The sequence below is a fragment of the Falco rusticolus genome, chromosome 8 (assembly GCF_015220075.1).
Source record: "Falco rusticolus isolate bFalRus1 chromosome 8, bFalRus1.pri, whole genome shotgun sequence".
Taxonomy (NCBI): Eukaryota; Metazoa; Chordata; class Aves; order Falconiformes; family Falconidae; genus Falco; species Falco rusticolus.
The window spans coordinates 29,213,475-29,230,674 of NC_051194.1; positions in this window are offsets into that span (position 1 = coordinate 29,213,475).

Sequence of the window (17,200 nt, forward strand, 5' to 3'; positions counted from 1 at the left end):
TGTCCAAGGCAGGAATGTGAAGTCAAGGACCAGCAGATTAGGAGGGACATCTCATAGGACAAGAGGATGGAGGTCAGCTTGTTGACAGAGGAGAGATTCCGGGAGAATTTCCAAAGAAGCTGTATCTTCCTCAGGTTCAGGGAATGGTTTGACTAAAGGAAAAAACTAACATAAACTACATATGTAATCTCTTGTAAAGATGCTTTTGTTCAAGCGAACACTCTGCTTTAAAGAAACAGTACAGTCATTGTTCTCAGAGAAAGCAGAAATGCAAGAGATTGTTATAAAGATGCTTTCATTTAAGTGAACACTCTGCTTTAAAGAAACCGTACAGTCATTGTTCTCAGAGAAAGCAGAACCATCTGAGATTAAGACAGATATCTGTCTACACTCCAGAAGGGAGTGAAAACTCTTAAAATGTGTTTTCCTCAAGAGAAATGGTAGATAGAGGCTACCTCAGAGAATGGTAGATTAGAGATAAGATTCAACAACCTGGTAACTATCATAAGAAAGCATAGTCATTTTGCCAGTATCTGCCTTGTCGTGTAAGTGCAGATCTGAGCCCTCTTACCAAGTCACATTTGCCCATCATCAACACAGCCTGTTGCTTACTTCACTGTCAATCCCAGGCACACTTTAGCAGAAGGCAGCCTACGCACCCTCTCTGCCTTAACAAGAGGTCTGAGCTCACACTTGTGTGAGCCACCGGATCAGGCGTGGAAAGGGCTAAGCACATGCAGGGCAAGCTAGCAGCCATCCCAGCTTTCCTTTTCCTAAACACTCTCAGGATCAATTAAGAATGTCCGGATACAATATCTCTGTATAAAGGCTACACTGGAAATAGAAACAGCAAATATGAGTCATAAAACTCAAAGTAGTTTAAAATTCTTTGTTTCCTAGTGTAGACATAGCTTCAGATGCTCTTCTACGGTGCTATCAACGAAATATCCCCAGTTGGAGCTAGCAGGCAGCTTCCCACATGGGGGACTGAGGCTTGCAGTGCAGTTGACTGTTACCATGTCAGGAGCAGACAAGGAACTCCCCTCAGCAGTGACAGTTACGAAATCTCTTGTTCAGTCCACGGGCTGGATCAATGCCAAGATGAATCACTCCACTATTCCTCTCTTAGTGCCTGCAGTCCTGTTAAGTTTTATACATCAGGCTATTGTGGAATTAAAAAAAAAAAAAAGTAGCACCGAAGAAGAAATGAAATAATGCCTAATGAAATGAGACCATCTCAGGATAGTGAGAGGTTCCAGTAAGTACATCATTCAGTGTAACATTAAGCTCTGGACCACTCTTACCAGCAGGCTTGTTACAATATGTGGGAATAAGCGGTTTTGCCAAATCAGTAAGTGGGAGACAGCGGGATTGTAGTCGGTCAGTTCTACCAAAGATCCCTAAAAGCTTTGAACACAATGGTTGCTTGTAAGAATGTCAGTATTAAAATAATACAAGAAAATTAACCCAAACAAGCAAAAACCAGCCATAAAAATATACATCATTGTATCAATTGACATATGACTGATAGACAGATTGTTTATGATTATACCGTAATCATACCATCTCATCTGGTTCTGGAAATGACCTTGAGAGATTGTTTAGGCACACCTATTTCTATACAATACTAATGTGTAACACTTAGCACTAACAGGTTCAGAAAAACACTGTCTGTGAAAACACAGGTTTTCACACGTGTATTTCATATACTTTTCAGAATATCTTACACTTCAGTATCTGATGAGACATCATATTATTCTCCTACACATAAAACTACCGGGAAATTGGCAATAACAGGTAAATGTTTATGAAGTCTCCACTAAGTAAAGCTTACAACTCGTAATTCATGTGAAATCAAAAAGCTCTCTCAAATAATTTCAATACAATCTTCATTTGAAATGAAGGATAAGTGTATGCCAGCTCTGTTCTTACATGTATTTTTTTGTTTCACAAAAGGGTAGGTTAAAAGAGATCTGGAAACGCTCATGAGACACCAGAGTCAAAACTGATGTGGCATTTTCTTTCTAAGCCCCTGTTTTCAGATATAGCAGCTTTGAACTTCACCTTCTGGGGAAAATTGCTCATGCTTGTTCTCAGCATAGAGATAAATGATTCTTGAGGGAAAATTTCAAGAAAAGCCATGACCATAAGTTTTAGTTAGCAAGTGTAGAAAGGGTATCAGGCACTTATCAATGTACTTGTATGTATTCATCAGACCAGTGATGGAAGTGCGTGCCGCAGCCCTTCCTTTCTCTCAATTATGCCTATGCCCAAGGCAGGAAGGGCGCCACAAATGCAGTTTACAATTCCTCCTCAAGACACAATACTAGATCTCCAAGCCAATAGTACAGCCTTGAAATTATGTACACACTGTGTATTATCAATAAATTTGAGCTAGAGCTTAGGCTGCAGTCTGCACTTGGTATATAGCATGCACGCACTTTGTCTCAGCCGGACAGAGGAAGATGAAACAGGATCTTACATGAAAGCTCTGAAAGAGATATCCATAGCTCACCTTATTCTGAGTACTTATTCATTTAAATAGCAATAATATTCACCTTTTATGTAGAGCTTTCACCAGTAGATTTCAAAACATTTTTCAAAGGAAGTCAATGATATTATCACCATTTTACAGTTGTGAAATCTGAAGTAAAGGGAGGTAAAGTGCTTTGTCAAGTCACCCAAAAAACAATGGACTGAAGGAAAGGCGCATTAAGTTTGGCACACAGACAGTGTGAAGAGGACAGAAGACTACAAATGCAGTTTGTGGAAAAGAGTTGCTAAAGGAACACAAGACCCAGAAAGAGCAAAGGAAAAAGTAAATGTAGAAACAAGGTTCACACGTAAGTAGAAACTTAACAGGGAGATCAGGAGCAGTGCAGTAGATACGAGTAGATGCAAAAGGAATTATCAGAGCCAGCAAACAGGGGTGATAAGAGGAGTGTGAGAAAGGAAAATATAAAAAGGAGCTCTTCGGTATGGACTATAAAAGGTCTTGAAAGGCTAGAAAAGAAGAGGCTGTAGCAGTCCAGATAAAACCAATGACATGTGTCAGCAAAAGGGGGCTGAAGTTGTGCTCAGGTGGTTTCTGACCTGTGTCACTTGAGGCTGTGGGTTTTTTTAACTTCAAGCAGACACCGATGCTGCAATCCACACTGAGGCTTTGCTAAGTGTGAAACAAAGCAGTCGATTTGCTTTTCATGTTTCTCTTCTGCTCTACTTAGATTTTTCTCCAGGGCAGTTTTCTCTTTTGCTGTGATTTATTCTCTCTCCCATCACGTTTTTTCCCCTATGCTGCTCTTTGGTATCAAGTTCAATGTTCCTTCTCAGATTTTGTGAGAGTCCCTCCCTCCCTGGACAGTACAAGGTTTTTTCATTTAAATTGATTGAAGCTTTAGTTTTGCAGTAAGAGATTTTTCTTCTCTTCTGCATCCCTATGACCAACACTTCTGCCCTTTACCTCAATCAACATGATAATGGCATTTGTGCTGCTATGCGCAAACCATCTAGCCTTTAAGTCAGAATATTTTGTGGATAAAATAGAGCGACAGAAAATTCATCCATTTCAGATGCAAAAATATTGGGAAATTTTCTTTTACTCTCTATCACTGAACATGCCTGTGCATTTCATATACTGATCTATATCAGTTTAGAAATGAACACAATATGAGAGTAATGCCCTTGCACAGAAGCAGTTTTATTCATATTTAGGCATTTCTTCACTGCTGGAAGGCAGTGCGTAGGTGTAAGATCCTGTAATTGCAATTGCAGTGGTGGAGTGCAGTAATTTACCTATATAAATAAGCTTGTGTGCTTGAATGCATGGTGGTACACACCTTTAATCACTACAAAAACACATGAATTTTAGACTTTAATACTATGTATCAATACAAGTCCAAAACCCTGTATCATCTATGATTCCGAATTACCAAAAGCCTGTCCCCCTCGCTCAAAACTACAAACACACATTTACTTTATCATAGTGACCTGTACAGGATACGAAATATGAGCTTCACCACGTTGTCCTCCTCCTCTCTCGCCTGTCCATGTGCAGATAGCCAAAAGATTGTTTATCGATGGTGCTAAGTACATTAAATGCACATGGCACATTTAATGTGTTGACTTGTACGAGGGCTCTGCTGACTGCCAAGTCTGAGTGCCTCAGTATGTGAGAGTGTCTCTTCTTACCTGTTACAAGTTTATGGTGCTTTTGAAAACAGCTTTTCTAAGCCACAGATCTCTGGGTTTTCTTCCATGCACCCTTTAGGAATCAGAAGCCAGAATTAGTAAGATGCTATATTCCTTTTCAGAGTGTTTAATCTTTCCAACCTATCCCATTTTTTTGAAGCTCAGCCTGACTGCAATTTAGGAATACAATCATAAAAGTTAGGTATTGCTAGCATGTGTAAAACATAGCGTGTTCTTGGTAACATGTCATTTCTTCTGACGTTTGTTAAGCATTATTGATATCTTTCTGATTGGTCTCTCCTGAGAGCTTCTCAGTTTCTCTAAAACTGTCTTCCACCTTGCACATGTATGAGCATCAGGCAATTCATCTCATGACTTCCTTTTTGGTGTCACAGAGTATTTTTTCTAATGACCATCCACATCGTCTACATTTTTTGATTTGTTGTGGTCACACATGAACTAAAGCTATTGTAAATTGATACTGAGAGCCCTCAGAAATGCAATTTTACAAACAGCCTTTCTTCAGGAAAAAAAAATCATTAAAGGAAAAATCTTTACACCCTTCTACAATAGTTTCATGGACTACAAGTCACTGAGAACTTTGTTAAATATGTCTGTCACCAGACATAGGGATAGTTGAGAAACACACTAACACTAAAACATTTCTGCACATAATTCCTTGAGTAAGTGCTTGAAGAACTGTGGCTCCCCATCAAGATCCTATTCCAAAAGGCTGGGCTTGGCTTTGTAAGTAAGCTTCACGACTGAAAAGATCACCAAGCAGGGTTCTGTTCCTAGCTGCGTAGTAGAGTCCTTAGGTGACTTTGGGCAATCTACATACAACCACATTTTCAGCCAATCGAGCAAATATTCATTTCAATTTTTACATTTAATTTGAAATGTCCTGTATCGATTTTTCACACTAGTGATGAACTGGCATTCCTGCTAAGCTCCCATACGAGCTCCAGGCTGGCTATGCTGCATCTTAGGTTAGCTGCCTCACTAGTGAAATCTCCAAAAATCTTTCTGCATTACCTTTTGCATCACCTGCCTCACATCTTTCTCCAAGTGGTGAGTTGAGGAGTTGGTATTTAATGTTGGTGAAGCACAAAGGTCTTTGGGTGGAGCTTAGTGTGTAAAGGGAAAATTTATTCTAGCCCTGTGAAAAATTATTCCTTCAACTATATGATAAAAGGTAAGTTAATAAAGCACAGGGGAAGGGGGGCAGGGCAAAAAAACCTCCGAAACAGAACCAATGTAACAATATTATTCAGGAGCCAACTGCAGATAATGCCCAGGACAGTTTCACTTAGATACTGTCCACATCTCCAGGGTCTGATTCACGTTATTCCAGGCATTCTGAGGAGTCATCTCGGAGTAAAGTTGCTACCGTCCTTACTTCAGAGAATCTATATCCAGGAGGTATAAATTTTGACGAGAGGAAATAATCTTTTCTCACACAGCCTGTGCTATCAAACACTTTTCTGGATGAGAAAGCAAACAGCAGTCTTTGTAAAATGTAAAAGTAAAGTAGAAAACCAAATCAGAGGAAGTTAATTCTCAAATATGTAATACTGCAAAAAAATGTATCAATATGGCTGAATGATTAGACAGGAATATAAAACAGTAAATTCCTACATATAAGTATTTTAATTTGCAAAGAATCACAACATCAAAATCAAATCTTGTTTAACTGACTGTTCAAATGGTCCATTGTGGTTTTTTGTTGCTCTCAAAAGCCCTTGGGTTTCTTTCATATGAAGCATTTTGGATCAAATAAAAAGATTAAGACTTAGACAAATGTTTTCACAATACCTGGATCTTCTGAGCTCCCTAGACATAAAAAGAACTCAAACAAAGTACAGCACAATTTGAACTGAAATAATTAAATCAAATCTTTGACTTATGTTGTGAGGAAATACCGATAATTCTGGCAAACACATGACAAATTCAAGAACCTTTTTTAAATTCGTATGAAGAAAATAATATCGAGACATTCCCAAAAAATGTCACTTGCAATTTTCTTTTATCAAGTCCTCAAGAACAGGATTCCAAACAATAAATATGCCTAAAGGTAATGAGCAGGAACGAATAACACAATTTCTAAAATACTGCTTTGCCTTTACAGATGTTCATGTATTCTCTCTTCACCAGCACCAACATTTCTGACATACACATAAATAACCATTAAAGAAGCTTAATAAATGGTGCAGCATGGACTCCCTTCTTTTGTGCATATATCACTACCAACTCACCAAAGGCAGATGAGAAATTAAGGTTTACTTATATAATGATTTATTTTAAGAGCAAATTATGGAAGATTGCCAGCTACATCTGCTCATTAGCAGGCTGAAACACCCTCTGTTGGCTAGCATTGTCTTTTCTTTCAAGAAATCCCAGGAGGTAATTCTTACCGTGTTTGTTTTCTACTTCATTTGTGTGTCTCCCTCCAATATAAAATCATTGTGCAATATGCATGGATGTTTGCCATATATTATTACCAGCATTTTCAGGCCTTGTTTTCCAACTTACTGAAGTAATTAGTGAATCTCCAAATAATGCACAAAAGAACACATCTCTTCAGCTGTACAGTTTTAAAAAATGGCAAGACTCTGGATTTAATAAAAATTGTCAATGAAGGCTTGTCTGCATAGGGCTGTGAGGATCAAAAAACAAGCACTGTTTTAATATTGAAAATTATTTTTTATAAAAGAGCTTCTATGCAGGTCTAAATGAATCTACACAGAGGACTTATACGAAGGATGTCTCACGGTGTCTGCAGTGCATAACAAAGCGTGAGGAGAATTCTGTATGTTGTAATACTGTGCAAACCCAAGATATCCACATTCACTCCATTACTGAATCAGTTCAACTGATAATCATATTTGAAACAACTCACATTCTAAAATAACTCACATTTTTTAAAAAAGATTTTTTTTCCAGTCAACCTCTATCTTTAGGTACCCACTTTGGACATTAAGAGCCCATATTTACAGTCATTTAATTACACATAAAGCATCTTAAAAGAAAGATAAAAGGTCTTCGGAATTACGCTTATGTTTCTTTTTAGGAAATTATAGATACAGGCTGAAGACACAAAACGGTTGCAAAATTTCTCTTTTATATATAAATTACAGAAAAGTAAAAGGAAGACATTAATTCAGCTGTATTATTAATACTTCCTGCTAAGCCTAAAAGACCTTACATTATGTCTGTCAAAATCCTGAAAATTGTTTTTTCAAGTCTTCAAATACTATGCAATGGATTTAAATCCATTAAAGGAAGATTTCACTTCAGATCCATAGCATTATATTCAAGCCAACCAGGGATATTTGAACACTGAAGTCTGTAGTACTTTCAAAACAGATTAATGGCATTTTAGTTAATACACATCAACTGTTTGGAATTACACGTCTGCATCAGTGTCACATCAAACTAGTCTTTCTTTCTACCAGGTTTTGTGGCTCTATGTGGGAATCACTAGGCTATTTCTGTCATGCACACTTTTAGTGCTGTGCTGTTACTCACAATTTTAGCTAATGAATAAATAATAGGTATTTTCCCTATTTTTGTCAGATTAAACTTTACTCCAGTTGGTCCTTGGCTGTTCTTTCAGTTCCACTAAGAGGAAAAGGGATTCACAAGTGGTTATGTTTTCTGAATTTAAACTTGGCAATAAGTCTATGAGTCTTCCTAAGCAAATGAGTGCATTATGCCAACTCTAGCACTACATGCAAGCAAAACCAGAGGCTGCTTGATTTCTCTCTACAAAGGAAATATTCAGGTTCAAAGGATCAAAGAGACACTAAGAAACCAGAATCCCACAAGTGCCAACTATACAGTAGATCTCCACATATTATTTATTCTTTCAGCTATAAGTTCTCTTGCCTCAGGATGTATGCCAGCTACTCAGCCAAAGAGATTGCGAAGGAACGTAGCCTGTGTATACCTCCCTGCTTCCCAAACCCCAGTGTATGTATGAAAATTGATTCTCTCCAGTGCACCAACAGGGAGCCTGATGCAGCGTACCTGTATATTTGCTTCCTTGGTCTGTTGGAGAGACCAACAATAATAAAATGGAAATATAAGAGATAGGAGGGAAAAGTGTCATGTAGGGGCAGCACTGCGAGTGCTTCATCCCATCAGCTTACAAGCTTCACAGTACCAGTCAGCCAGGGTGATCATGCAGAGGGGCATTGCTAACCTGCCACCATCACAGAACTTGTCCCAGAAATGCAACTTGCTCGTTACTAAGCACTTACAGGAGGTGTAATGGAGTTACAGTAGGTGACCTACGTAAGGATTCTCTAAGTGACAGGTAAGGTTTGCTATTGTTGAGGAGGCGAGAAAGTTTTCTGGGCCCTTGTGACTCAAGTCACATGCCTACAAAAGCATGTGGACTAGGTACTGTGTTACCCAAGGCATGCTTTGTTCGCCTCTCAGAAAACTCACTTTTCAGAATACTCCTCCCATTTGCACAAAGTTCTGAAACAAAATAAATTTATCAAAACCCATACAATTTCTTTTTCCCGTGCAAAAATGCTGAGGGACAAAGAGAAATAAGCCAATTTTTCCCATCTTGCACACATGGGAAATCCCTGTCCGCAGCATATTCTTTTCAACGGCTTCTCAGGAAGACTCCTTCACCCATCTAAGCTGTAACTGTCTGTTGTTTCCTTCTAAACTCAGCAATAAAGTATCTGGTAAACCTCTATTCCCTTTTACAGAAAACAGAATAATCTCTGTGAGAATTGGAAAGAAGTCTTGAAATTGGATAGGCAAAACCAATCAGAATTAGTCAAAACCACCATCAGAGAGGGAACAGATCACTAGAAGAAACTCTTGCCCTACAGTCTGTGAGAGGACACATCTTCCTTGTTTTGTTAATAAAAAGACCTGCTAGTGCTACAATTTATATAGCTATGCCTTTATCCATGATTAATCATGCAATTTTGTGTTACATCTAGGTTCTGTGACTGGAGTGAGTGTTTTCAGATACTGCCTAGATCTTCCCTCCATGAATTCAGCTCTAAGCAGCGCATCAACTTCTGTGGGTGCAGCTAGTAGCTGCTGTGGCTGAAACGCTACCGGAGAGCACTTAGGAGAATTCCAGCTTGAGATTATATAGCTTTTGATGCTATTTAGCCACATCTAGTCTTTCATTTTTAGAAAACATTGTGAGGATGGTTGTGACAAGACAGCTTTGTCATCTAGGAGTTTACAGACCTCCTCCCTGCCTTTCCATCTGGCATTTGGGTCAGCTTGTAGAACATCAGAAGTGTAGTCTTTTTGCCAAGTCCCTATGGTCATGAACATGGGAAATTGCTGTTCATCTTATCAGCACCCTGTCACCCTATACTGGTAGTGATACTGAAATATTTTGATACTGACATTTTTTTAATTCATCTTCTTGTTTACTCAACATCTTGTGGCTAAGTCTTAATATTTAAACTCCGTACAACACTTCCAGGTCACAAAAGAACTTGCAACGTAAGTACCAACTGCAAACTTTACTTACACACTCCTAGTTAACATAGCTATGTATAAATGCTAATGACAGGCAACAGGAAAAAAAAATCTTTTACCTGTGCTTGGAACAGAAAATAAGTTAAATGATTGGTAAATTTAGCTGTTTAGATGTCATGGAAAATGTATGAGGTGTTATAATCTTAATGGCTACTAACAAATTATACAGACACTTAGGAAACCTTAAAAGCAGATGTTAAGGGATTTTCCATCCAAATTCATTCTTAGGATTTAAGTTCTAGGTTGATTCCCAAATACGAAAGGATATTTTTCAGTATAAATAGAATGTTCTTTTCCTGGACCCCCTAGCCTCCCAAGACTTACTACATTTAGGACCAAAATCTTGTGAGACCACCACATTAGAATTGCACTTCATTCATGTTAAGCCACAGCCTTTACATTCATCCTCAAATCTTACTGCTCTGCTCCTAACTCTAATCTGGATCTAAGTTTCCACAAAAGATATTAAGGGATAGGCTGCTCTATCCCTGTTGAATATTGTATCTTCAAATACTTTATAGGATTTTATTTCAGTCTTCCAGAAACAATTACAGAAACCATGAAAGCATGCACATTTGATAGCTACTTTTAAAGCTGTATCCCCTACAAAGTGTTACTCAATACAGTGAAGATCAGACAAAACAGACCTAAGGGGTATCATAAAGCATCTTCATAGAAGGTCATCCTTTGACACCTCCCTGAATCGTAATGAAACCAACTTCCCTTTACTGTTTTCATTAAATTTGTCACATGATGAGTTTTCTCCTACAGCAATTCACAGATGGATGATCAGCTGCTGTTTTCATGCAGTACAGAATGATTTACCACCTCTCCCCATTCTGTGCTACAGCATGAGCTGCAGAAGTGGCTCTCGCACTGTCTCTGACCTGCACCAGCATCCTCCAAGCCAGAGGACTCCTGCAAACCACAGGTGTTGCTGGCATTGCTGGCTGGCTGCAAAGCCTGGGAGAACATTGTTCTGAAAACAAACCTTTTTTCCCTGATGCTCGTCAGAGCAAGGAATGCTTCAAACACCAAAATCTAAGTGCGTGCTCTCCCTACTACAAGGTGGTAATTTTCTTTTTAGAACAGATTTTTGCTCCTCTGAAAGGATTTTATCTACCTTCCTCTGCTTATTTAGTGAAATTCTCTCTTGCCTATATAAATTATAGTCACACAGACACAGGATAACAGTTCAAAGGCCAGAGTGTCAGCAAATAAATAGTAGTCCTCTCGAAGGCTTTCAAGACGTTTTTGCTTTGACATTTCTACGTAATCTAGGGTTAATGTATCTGGCATTACACCCAAATGTGTAATGCCAAACACTAGGGTACAGCTAGTTCTTCTTATGCCCTTTTCCTTTCAGCTTTAGCGTTACAGCTAATTTTCTATTGCAGCCCTTAAGTAACGGCGTGCATCTCTTCACCTGTGCACACCAGAGGGACGCAGCAGTTCGTTCGCAGGGGTGCTGTAACTGCAGGCAGCAGCAAGAGAGCCGGACCCACAATTCTCCGTTGTTCCCAGAAAAACGGTAGGATCAAAGATTTGCATTTTCCTAAAGCAAGACCCTCGAGCAGCTTGCTGGCTGTTAATGACACTTGTTCGTGCACCACAATGTGTGCTGATTGCAGTGTTGCCTGCAAAGCCACAGGCAGATTTAAAGGTTTGAAGCAATTGTTTTCATGGAAGCATTTTTCATGGCCTTGTGTCGCTGGGGTGGCTGGAGATTGGCCTCTCTTCTAGAACAAAAAGGAGTCTGAGGGTTTTCGGTACAGTGACCGGTCGGTCTCTCTGGCCAGAGAAGACCCACCTCAGTCAGCACCGGGCAGCCTCAGGCAGAGCCCCCCGTTACCCACACCAAAGACGACCCATCTTGTCATCAGCACCACCTTGTTCCTTGTCTTCCCTCCCCAGCTTGCTGCCACCTCAGAGTCACTACATCAGGGGCACCAGCTCACAGCTGCTGCTCACGCACTGGCCCAGCCTGGAAACGCGGGGACGGTACAGGCTGTGACCGGGGAACAACCTACAGCAATTGCTTTAAAGCGCAGGCAGGGGGTCGCACCGTCCCACCGCGGCAGTGCCGTGCCACCGCTTTCCCTCAGGGCCGGCTCGGGAAACGGCCGACAGCGAGAGAAACGACGAACCGCGCCGAGCCCCGCCGAACCGGGCCGAGCCCGGCCGAGCAGCGCCGAGCCCGGCCGAACCGGGCCCAGCCCAGCCGAACTGGGCCCAGCCCAGCCGAGCAGCCCCGAGCCCGGCCGAGCAGCGCCGAGCCCGGCCGAGCAGCGCCGAGCCCGGCCGAACCGGCCGAGCCCAGCCGAACCGGGCCGAGCCCAGCCGAACCGGGCCGAGCCCAGCCGAGCAGCGCCGAGCCCAGCCGAACCTGTCCCGCGGCTCAGTGCGGGGTGCAGGCTGCCCCCTGGCGGCGGGCCGGGGCGTCGCGCCCGCCGGCCCGCGCCGCGCGGCCCCGTTTCTCCGCGCTCCTCCGCCACACAAACCCGTCTCGGAACTGCCGGAGCTGCCTGGGAGCAGGGGCAGCCAGGGGAGCCCGAGAGCCGCCAGGAGAGCTGCCTGCGAGCGGGCTCCCAATGCTTCGTGTCGCAGCTCCCTCCCGGTAATCAGTCTTTTAACACTCCTCCCTCTCTAGCGGGCGAGAAATCAAGGGCCAATGTATTCTTTGTCATCTCTTACAATCAGTTGCCACCGGTTTTGAAATACAAGCCTATGGCATGTGTGCCATGGCCGTGGCGGCTGGTGCTCACGGCCCTGTAAGGGTGCGTCTGTGGGGCCGGCACCTGTGGCCAGCGCCTGGCACCTGTGTGGCTTCTTGGGGCAACATTTCTGGGCCGCTTGGCCAGCACTAGGAGCAAGGTAATAACCGCATTCGGTTTCCACACACTATGAAAAATTTGCTTGAGTTATTTCAGCCAGGTAGAACGGAAAATATACTTTTGCTGTCAGAGAAGATGGCTACCATCAGCCTCAAGTCCTCTGCAGCCACCAGTGTTTGGAGAAGAAATCCAAATGCCGTCAGCAGGAGTTACTGGAGCAGTCTCATCTGCTCCCGTCGGGTTTCAAATGCCCCTCAAAACCAGTGGGGACCATCAGCAGTTTGTCACTGGGTATTCAACGAGCAAAGCCAGCTGCAGTGCAGAAAGGCCATGCCTGGGACAGCGACTGGAGCCAGTGGGACGGCGGCTTGTCCCCATCCATGCACCAACCCGCCCGGCTCGCAGGGATGGGAGCCGAGTCACCTGGAACGGAGGATTGCTGTCTCGTAGCCATGATCCGAGTTGCTGCGTGAGCTGGTGCCTGTGCATGTGCAAACACTGGGGGCGATGGGAAAAGCAGCGCAGTCATGGCTCGGGCTGCTGGCAGTACCCTGGCTGACAGTGCAGATGTAGCCAAAGCCAGCAGGGAAAGTCGGCAGCCTGTGAATAGGCACGAGGCCAACGTATCTTGCTTTCTGAGTCTGGTAAAGCTCTTATTTTCCTTCAAACTGAGGATTCTAGGGTTGCTCTCCAACACGGTTACATGGAAGATGACCTGAGCATCTTTAAGAGGACAGTGGCTAGAGGAGCCCCGAAGTCTTACATTATTATCTTGCAACCTCTGCAAAAGGCTGGTGTTTCGCAGGAGGTGACCTAATGCCACATGTACTCTACAGATCTCGGTGCAGAGATATTTCATAAGAATACCCTGGAGATTATTTCAACACCTGTGAACCCAAAACATCACTGACAGTTCCACCTTGGCTGTCTCATAACACATTTTGGTACAGAAAACAATCCAATGCCATGCCAGGTCTTCCTAACATCAGCATTAAAAAGGCAGAGTACGCTTGCTATCCAAAGTGGATCCAAAGTGCTATCCAAAGAAGGTGATCCTTCTTTGCAAAGGAAACTAATGGTAAGAGATAGCATTTTACTCAATTATACTATGCCTATGCAAAGCAGATTAGGTGTGCCCTGCACAGTGCTGCTATGGTTAAAAAGCATCTCACAAAAACGATGTGAATACAAATATGGCTAATCACATAGAGGAGACTCGTGTACAGGTCACTCATACACAGTACCACGAACCTGGACGCAAATGTTCCAAGCGCTACCATAAGCAACTACCATAAAGAGTTTGACACAAATCATCAGCTGTTTAACAATTAGGTTATTAGATCATATTTAATCTAGACAGGAATCTGGTTAGGGGTTTAGAACTGGAAGATTAAAACCGTCTCCTGTTGGAGATTTTTTTTTTTTTTAATAAAGAGCTTGTAGCTGAATGGTAAATAAGATTTAGACCTGTTAGAAGATTAAGTGTTCTGCTCAGTTCCTAAGCTTATACTTAAGGCAATTAATAGTTCTCAAGGTCTGAACGGTAGGGATATGCATGAATTTTCTTAATTCCGATAGCTGAAAGAGATCCGAATGACTTTCACCTTACATTGTCACACAAACACTGGTACAGATTGCAGTGAGGTAAATCAGCAGTAGTATGAGATTATCCATCATTGTTCCATTAGGAAAAGAATACATCATAATATATTACAGCAGATTAAAAATGTGTAGGAAAAAATTCCATTTAAAAAAGCGTAAGAATGGTGGCTGTTTGGATATTATTTTTTTTTACTTTGATTTGCTCTCTTATTTAACTTTGCATTGAAATGCATGACGCTTATGAAGAATTAAGTTTATAAATAAGTTACAAACCAGCGGATTTACTGCACATATGCATTATATTTGTTGCTTCTCAGAAACATGAGGCTTATTGTGCATGGGGTATATGGCGTGGCATATGTAACGAAACATATATTTCTTTCCATCCTGGAAACACAGGCATGAGCATGGACAATGAGTTTTCCCAGCTCAGGATCCTGAGACCACTTTACTGTCCTCCTCCTCCCACTCTCTCCAAACCAAGACTGCAATACCATGTTTTCCCTTTTACACTGTATACACTCATTTTGTCAGCCTTTGCACCCACATCTTGAAGAGGGAGTACAAATGGGGCAGCGTTTCTAAGTGATCAGCAAGGACAGACACTGTTATCATGCTCGGAGCAAGATGGAAGTTATGGATTGATGTCGTGGCAAGCTGTCATCAGCTGGATGACTTTGTGTAGTACGTTTTTTGGATGTCAGCTTTAACAGAGTCCAGCATTAATTTGGTGCTCCCAGTGGATGACACTGATATTCTTCATGGACCAGCAATGAATGGGTCACATAGCAGAGCAGAGCATAGGTTAGGAGGGTCTGGGTCACGTGGTGGTACCAGCCTTTTTTGTCTCCCAAACAGTGAACCATAAAGCAATAGCAAGTACAGAAAGTTATCATTACAAAGTGGCCTAATTAGGTGTGCCGTCTACTTCCTTACAGTGCTATGAATCAGTTTGCCAATAGGCATTATATCTTTATAGAAAGTTCCTACTTTGTGTAGTAATTATAGTCTAAGACCCCTGCACAGTCTATTCACATCAAGAAAGGTGAATTACATTGTTAGCTTTGCATTTGAATTGAAATCCTTAAGTTCTACCACACAGAGAACACACATCCTCTAGTGAGACAGCATCCTCGATCTAGACCCTTAAAGACCCATAGGCAACAAACTACCTGCAGCCAAATGAACAATTTTTCTTAATAATGTTTCACCTTTTTAGTTTTTATAATAAACCATTATTGAACTTCTTAATCATTTGAAATAGTCAAATGAATACCACTAGTGTCTGCAAATACAGAAATCCCTCCTGACTGGTTGCTATTCGCTCTTCACTTGAAAGGTCTCCTAGTCATTCTGGTGGTGTCTCTGAGTGACCTAAGCAAGAGGAATTGGTTTTTTAGTTAAATTACACTCAAATGTAAAACACTTATAATTTCTTGGTAACTCTATTCTGCAAGATCCTCAAAAAAGCGTGCGAGGCACTTCACTGTGAAGACATATTTTCATTGCTCTCCAAAACACTTCTGCCTTCAGGAGCACAGATTTACCTGGTGAACTGCTCACAACTAAAGAAAAAAAATGAATACCTGCAAAGTATCCAGTAGATTTTCTTCTCAAGAATGTGTTAGTGAATACCTCATTTGTAGGTTTACAGTTGTGCCCCATATTATCAGGAGATTCTGATTAAATTCTCATTAATTTTGGCATTATAGAAAAGGAGCTTTAACATTTCAAGTGGGTGCTAAGTTGCATTAGGACTTGTGCACTCATTCTGCCTGAACTATTATTCATGCACAAAGAGTTGCTAGAGCTTTTTTAAAAAGTAGGATGTTGCAGCCCTTGCTGTAGAACCTCTTAGTGTGTATTTTGTTCTCTCCATGCTGTAAGTTACATAAGAAAAACCTTAGAGTATCGTGCCAAGGCAGGTCTCTCAGATCATCAAAAAGATTGTTCCACAAATCCAGTCAGTCTGTCATAAATAGCTTGCCTGCTTTAAGACTCACTCTAAACATATTCTCTGACATTTTCTTCTGGGCAAGATTCTGTACTATGCCTGGAAATAAGTTTTGCTATAGAAGAAGTTTTCACTGGACCAGAAATACAGACAACTATGTGTTTAAATTCCTAGAAAGTTTTTTTTTTTAAAATTGTGTTATTAATAAACCTTATTGACTTTGTGTTCTGTTTTACTATTTAGCTTAGGTTTTTATTTTCTTCTGTCTTGTGGAAACTATACTTATATTCCATAGGAAATTAGACTGAGGACTTCGCAATTTGGTTCCTGATTATTGTTGTTTCCTGTAACCTTTGTTGAATAGGGTAGGAGATAGCAGCCTTCCTTTCCAAATGCCTACCGACAATGCTGTCATCCTGTCATCTCATGGTTTAGGCTACATGGCCCACAACCAAAGAATCAAGATCACAGATGTGTAATAATACGAAATCTTTACTCACCTGCATACAAAAAATGAACCATTTAAACAGTTTCACTGCCAATTTCAGAGTAAGATTGCAATTGAAAGTACTCTTTCTCCTCTATGTCCTGATGGTTCACAACAACAAATTGGCAAAGAACAGTGATAGTATAAATACAGCATACTACTATGCAAATAATACCGTTCTTTTCTTAACTGTAGGGTAAAAAGTGTAAACTCCAGTTTACTTCCTGAATCTAAAAACGTAGCACCTATATGGCAGAAATGTAACTTTCTCTACTGTACTTTAATTTTGCTGGATAATTTTGCTAAATAATGCTAGTTTTTTTCTCTAGAACAGCTTGATAAGATGATTGATAGTGTCATAAAAATACTCAGAACTTGTAACCCAACAACATCTCTGCAACACGAAAATATGTAACCAAAATATGTTGAGTTGTAAATGTTTCTACATGCCAGGAAAATCTTGCTAACTAGTATTAGTCATATTATTACACATTTTCTTAACACTGACCCGTACACACAATTTTTTCTTTTATTGAATATGCTAAAAAAAAAGGCTGTGTATGAATCTTTCCAGTCAATATTAACCTTTTTTTCTTAAGCTATGAAAAA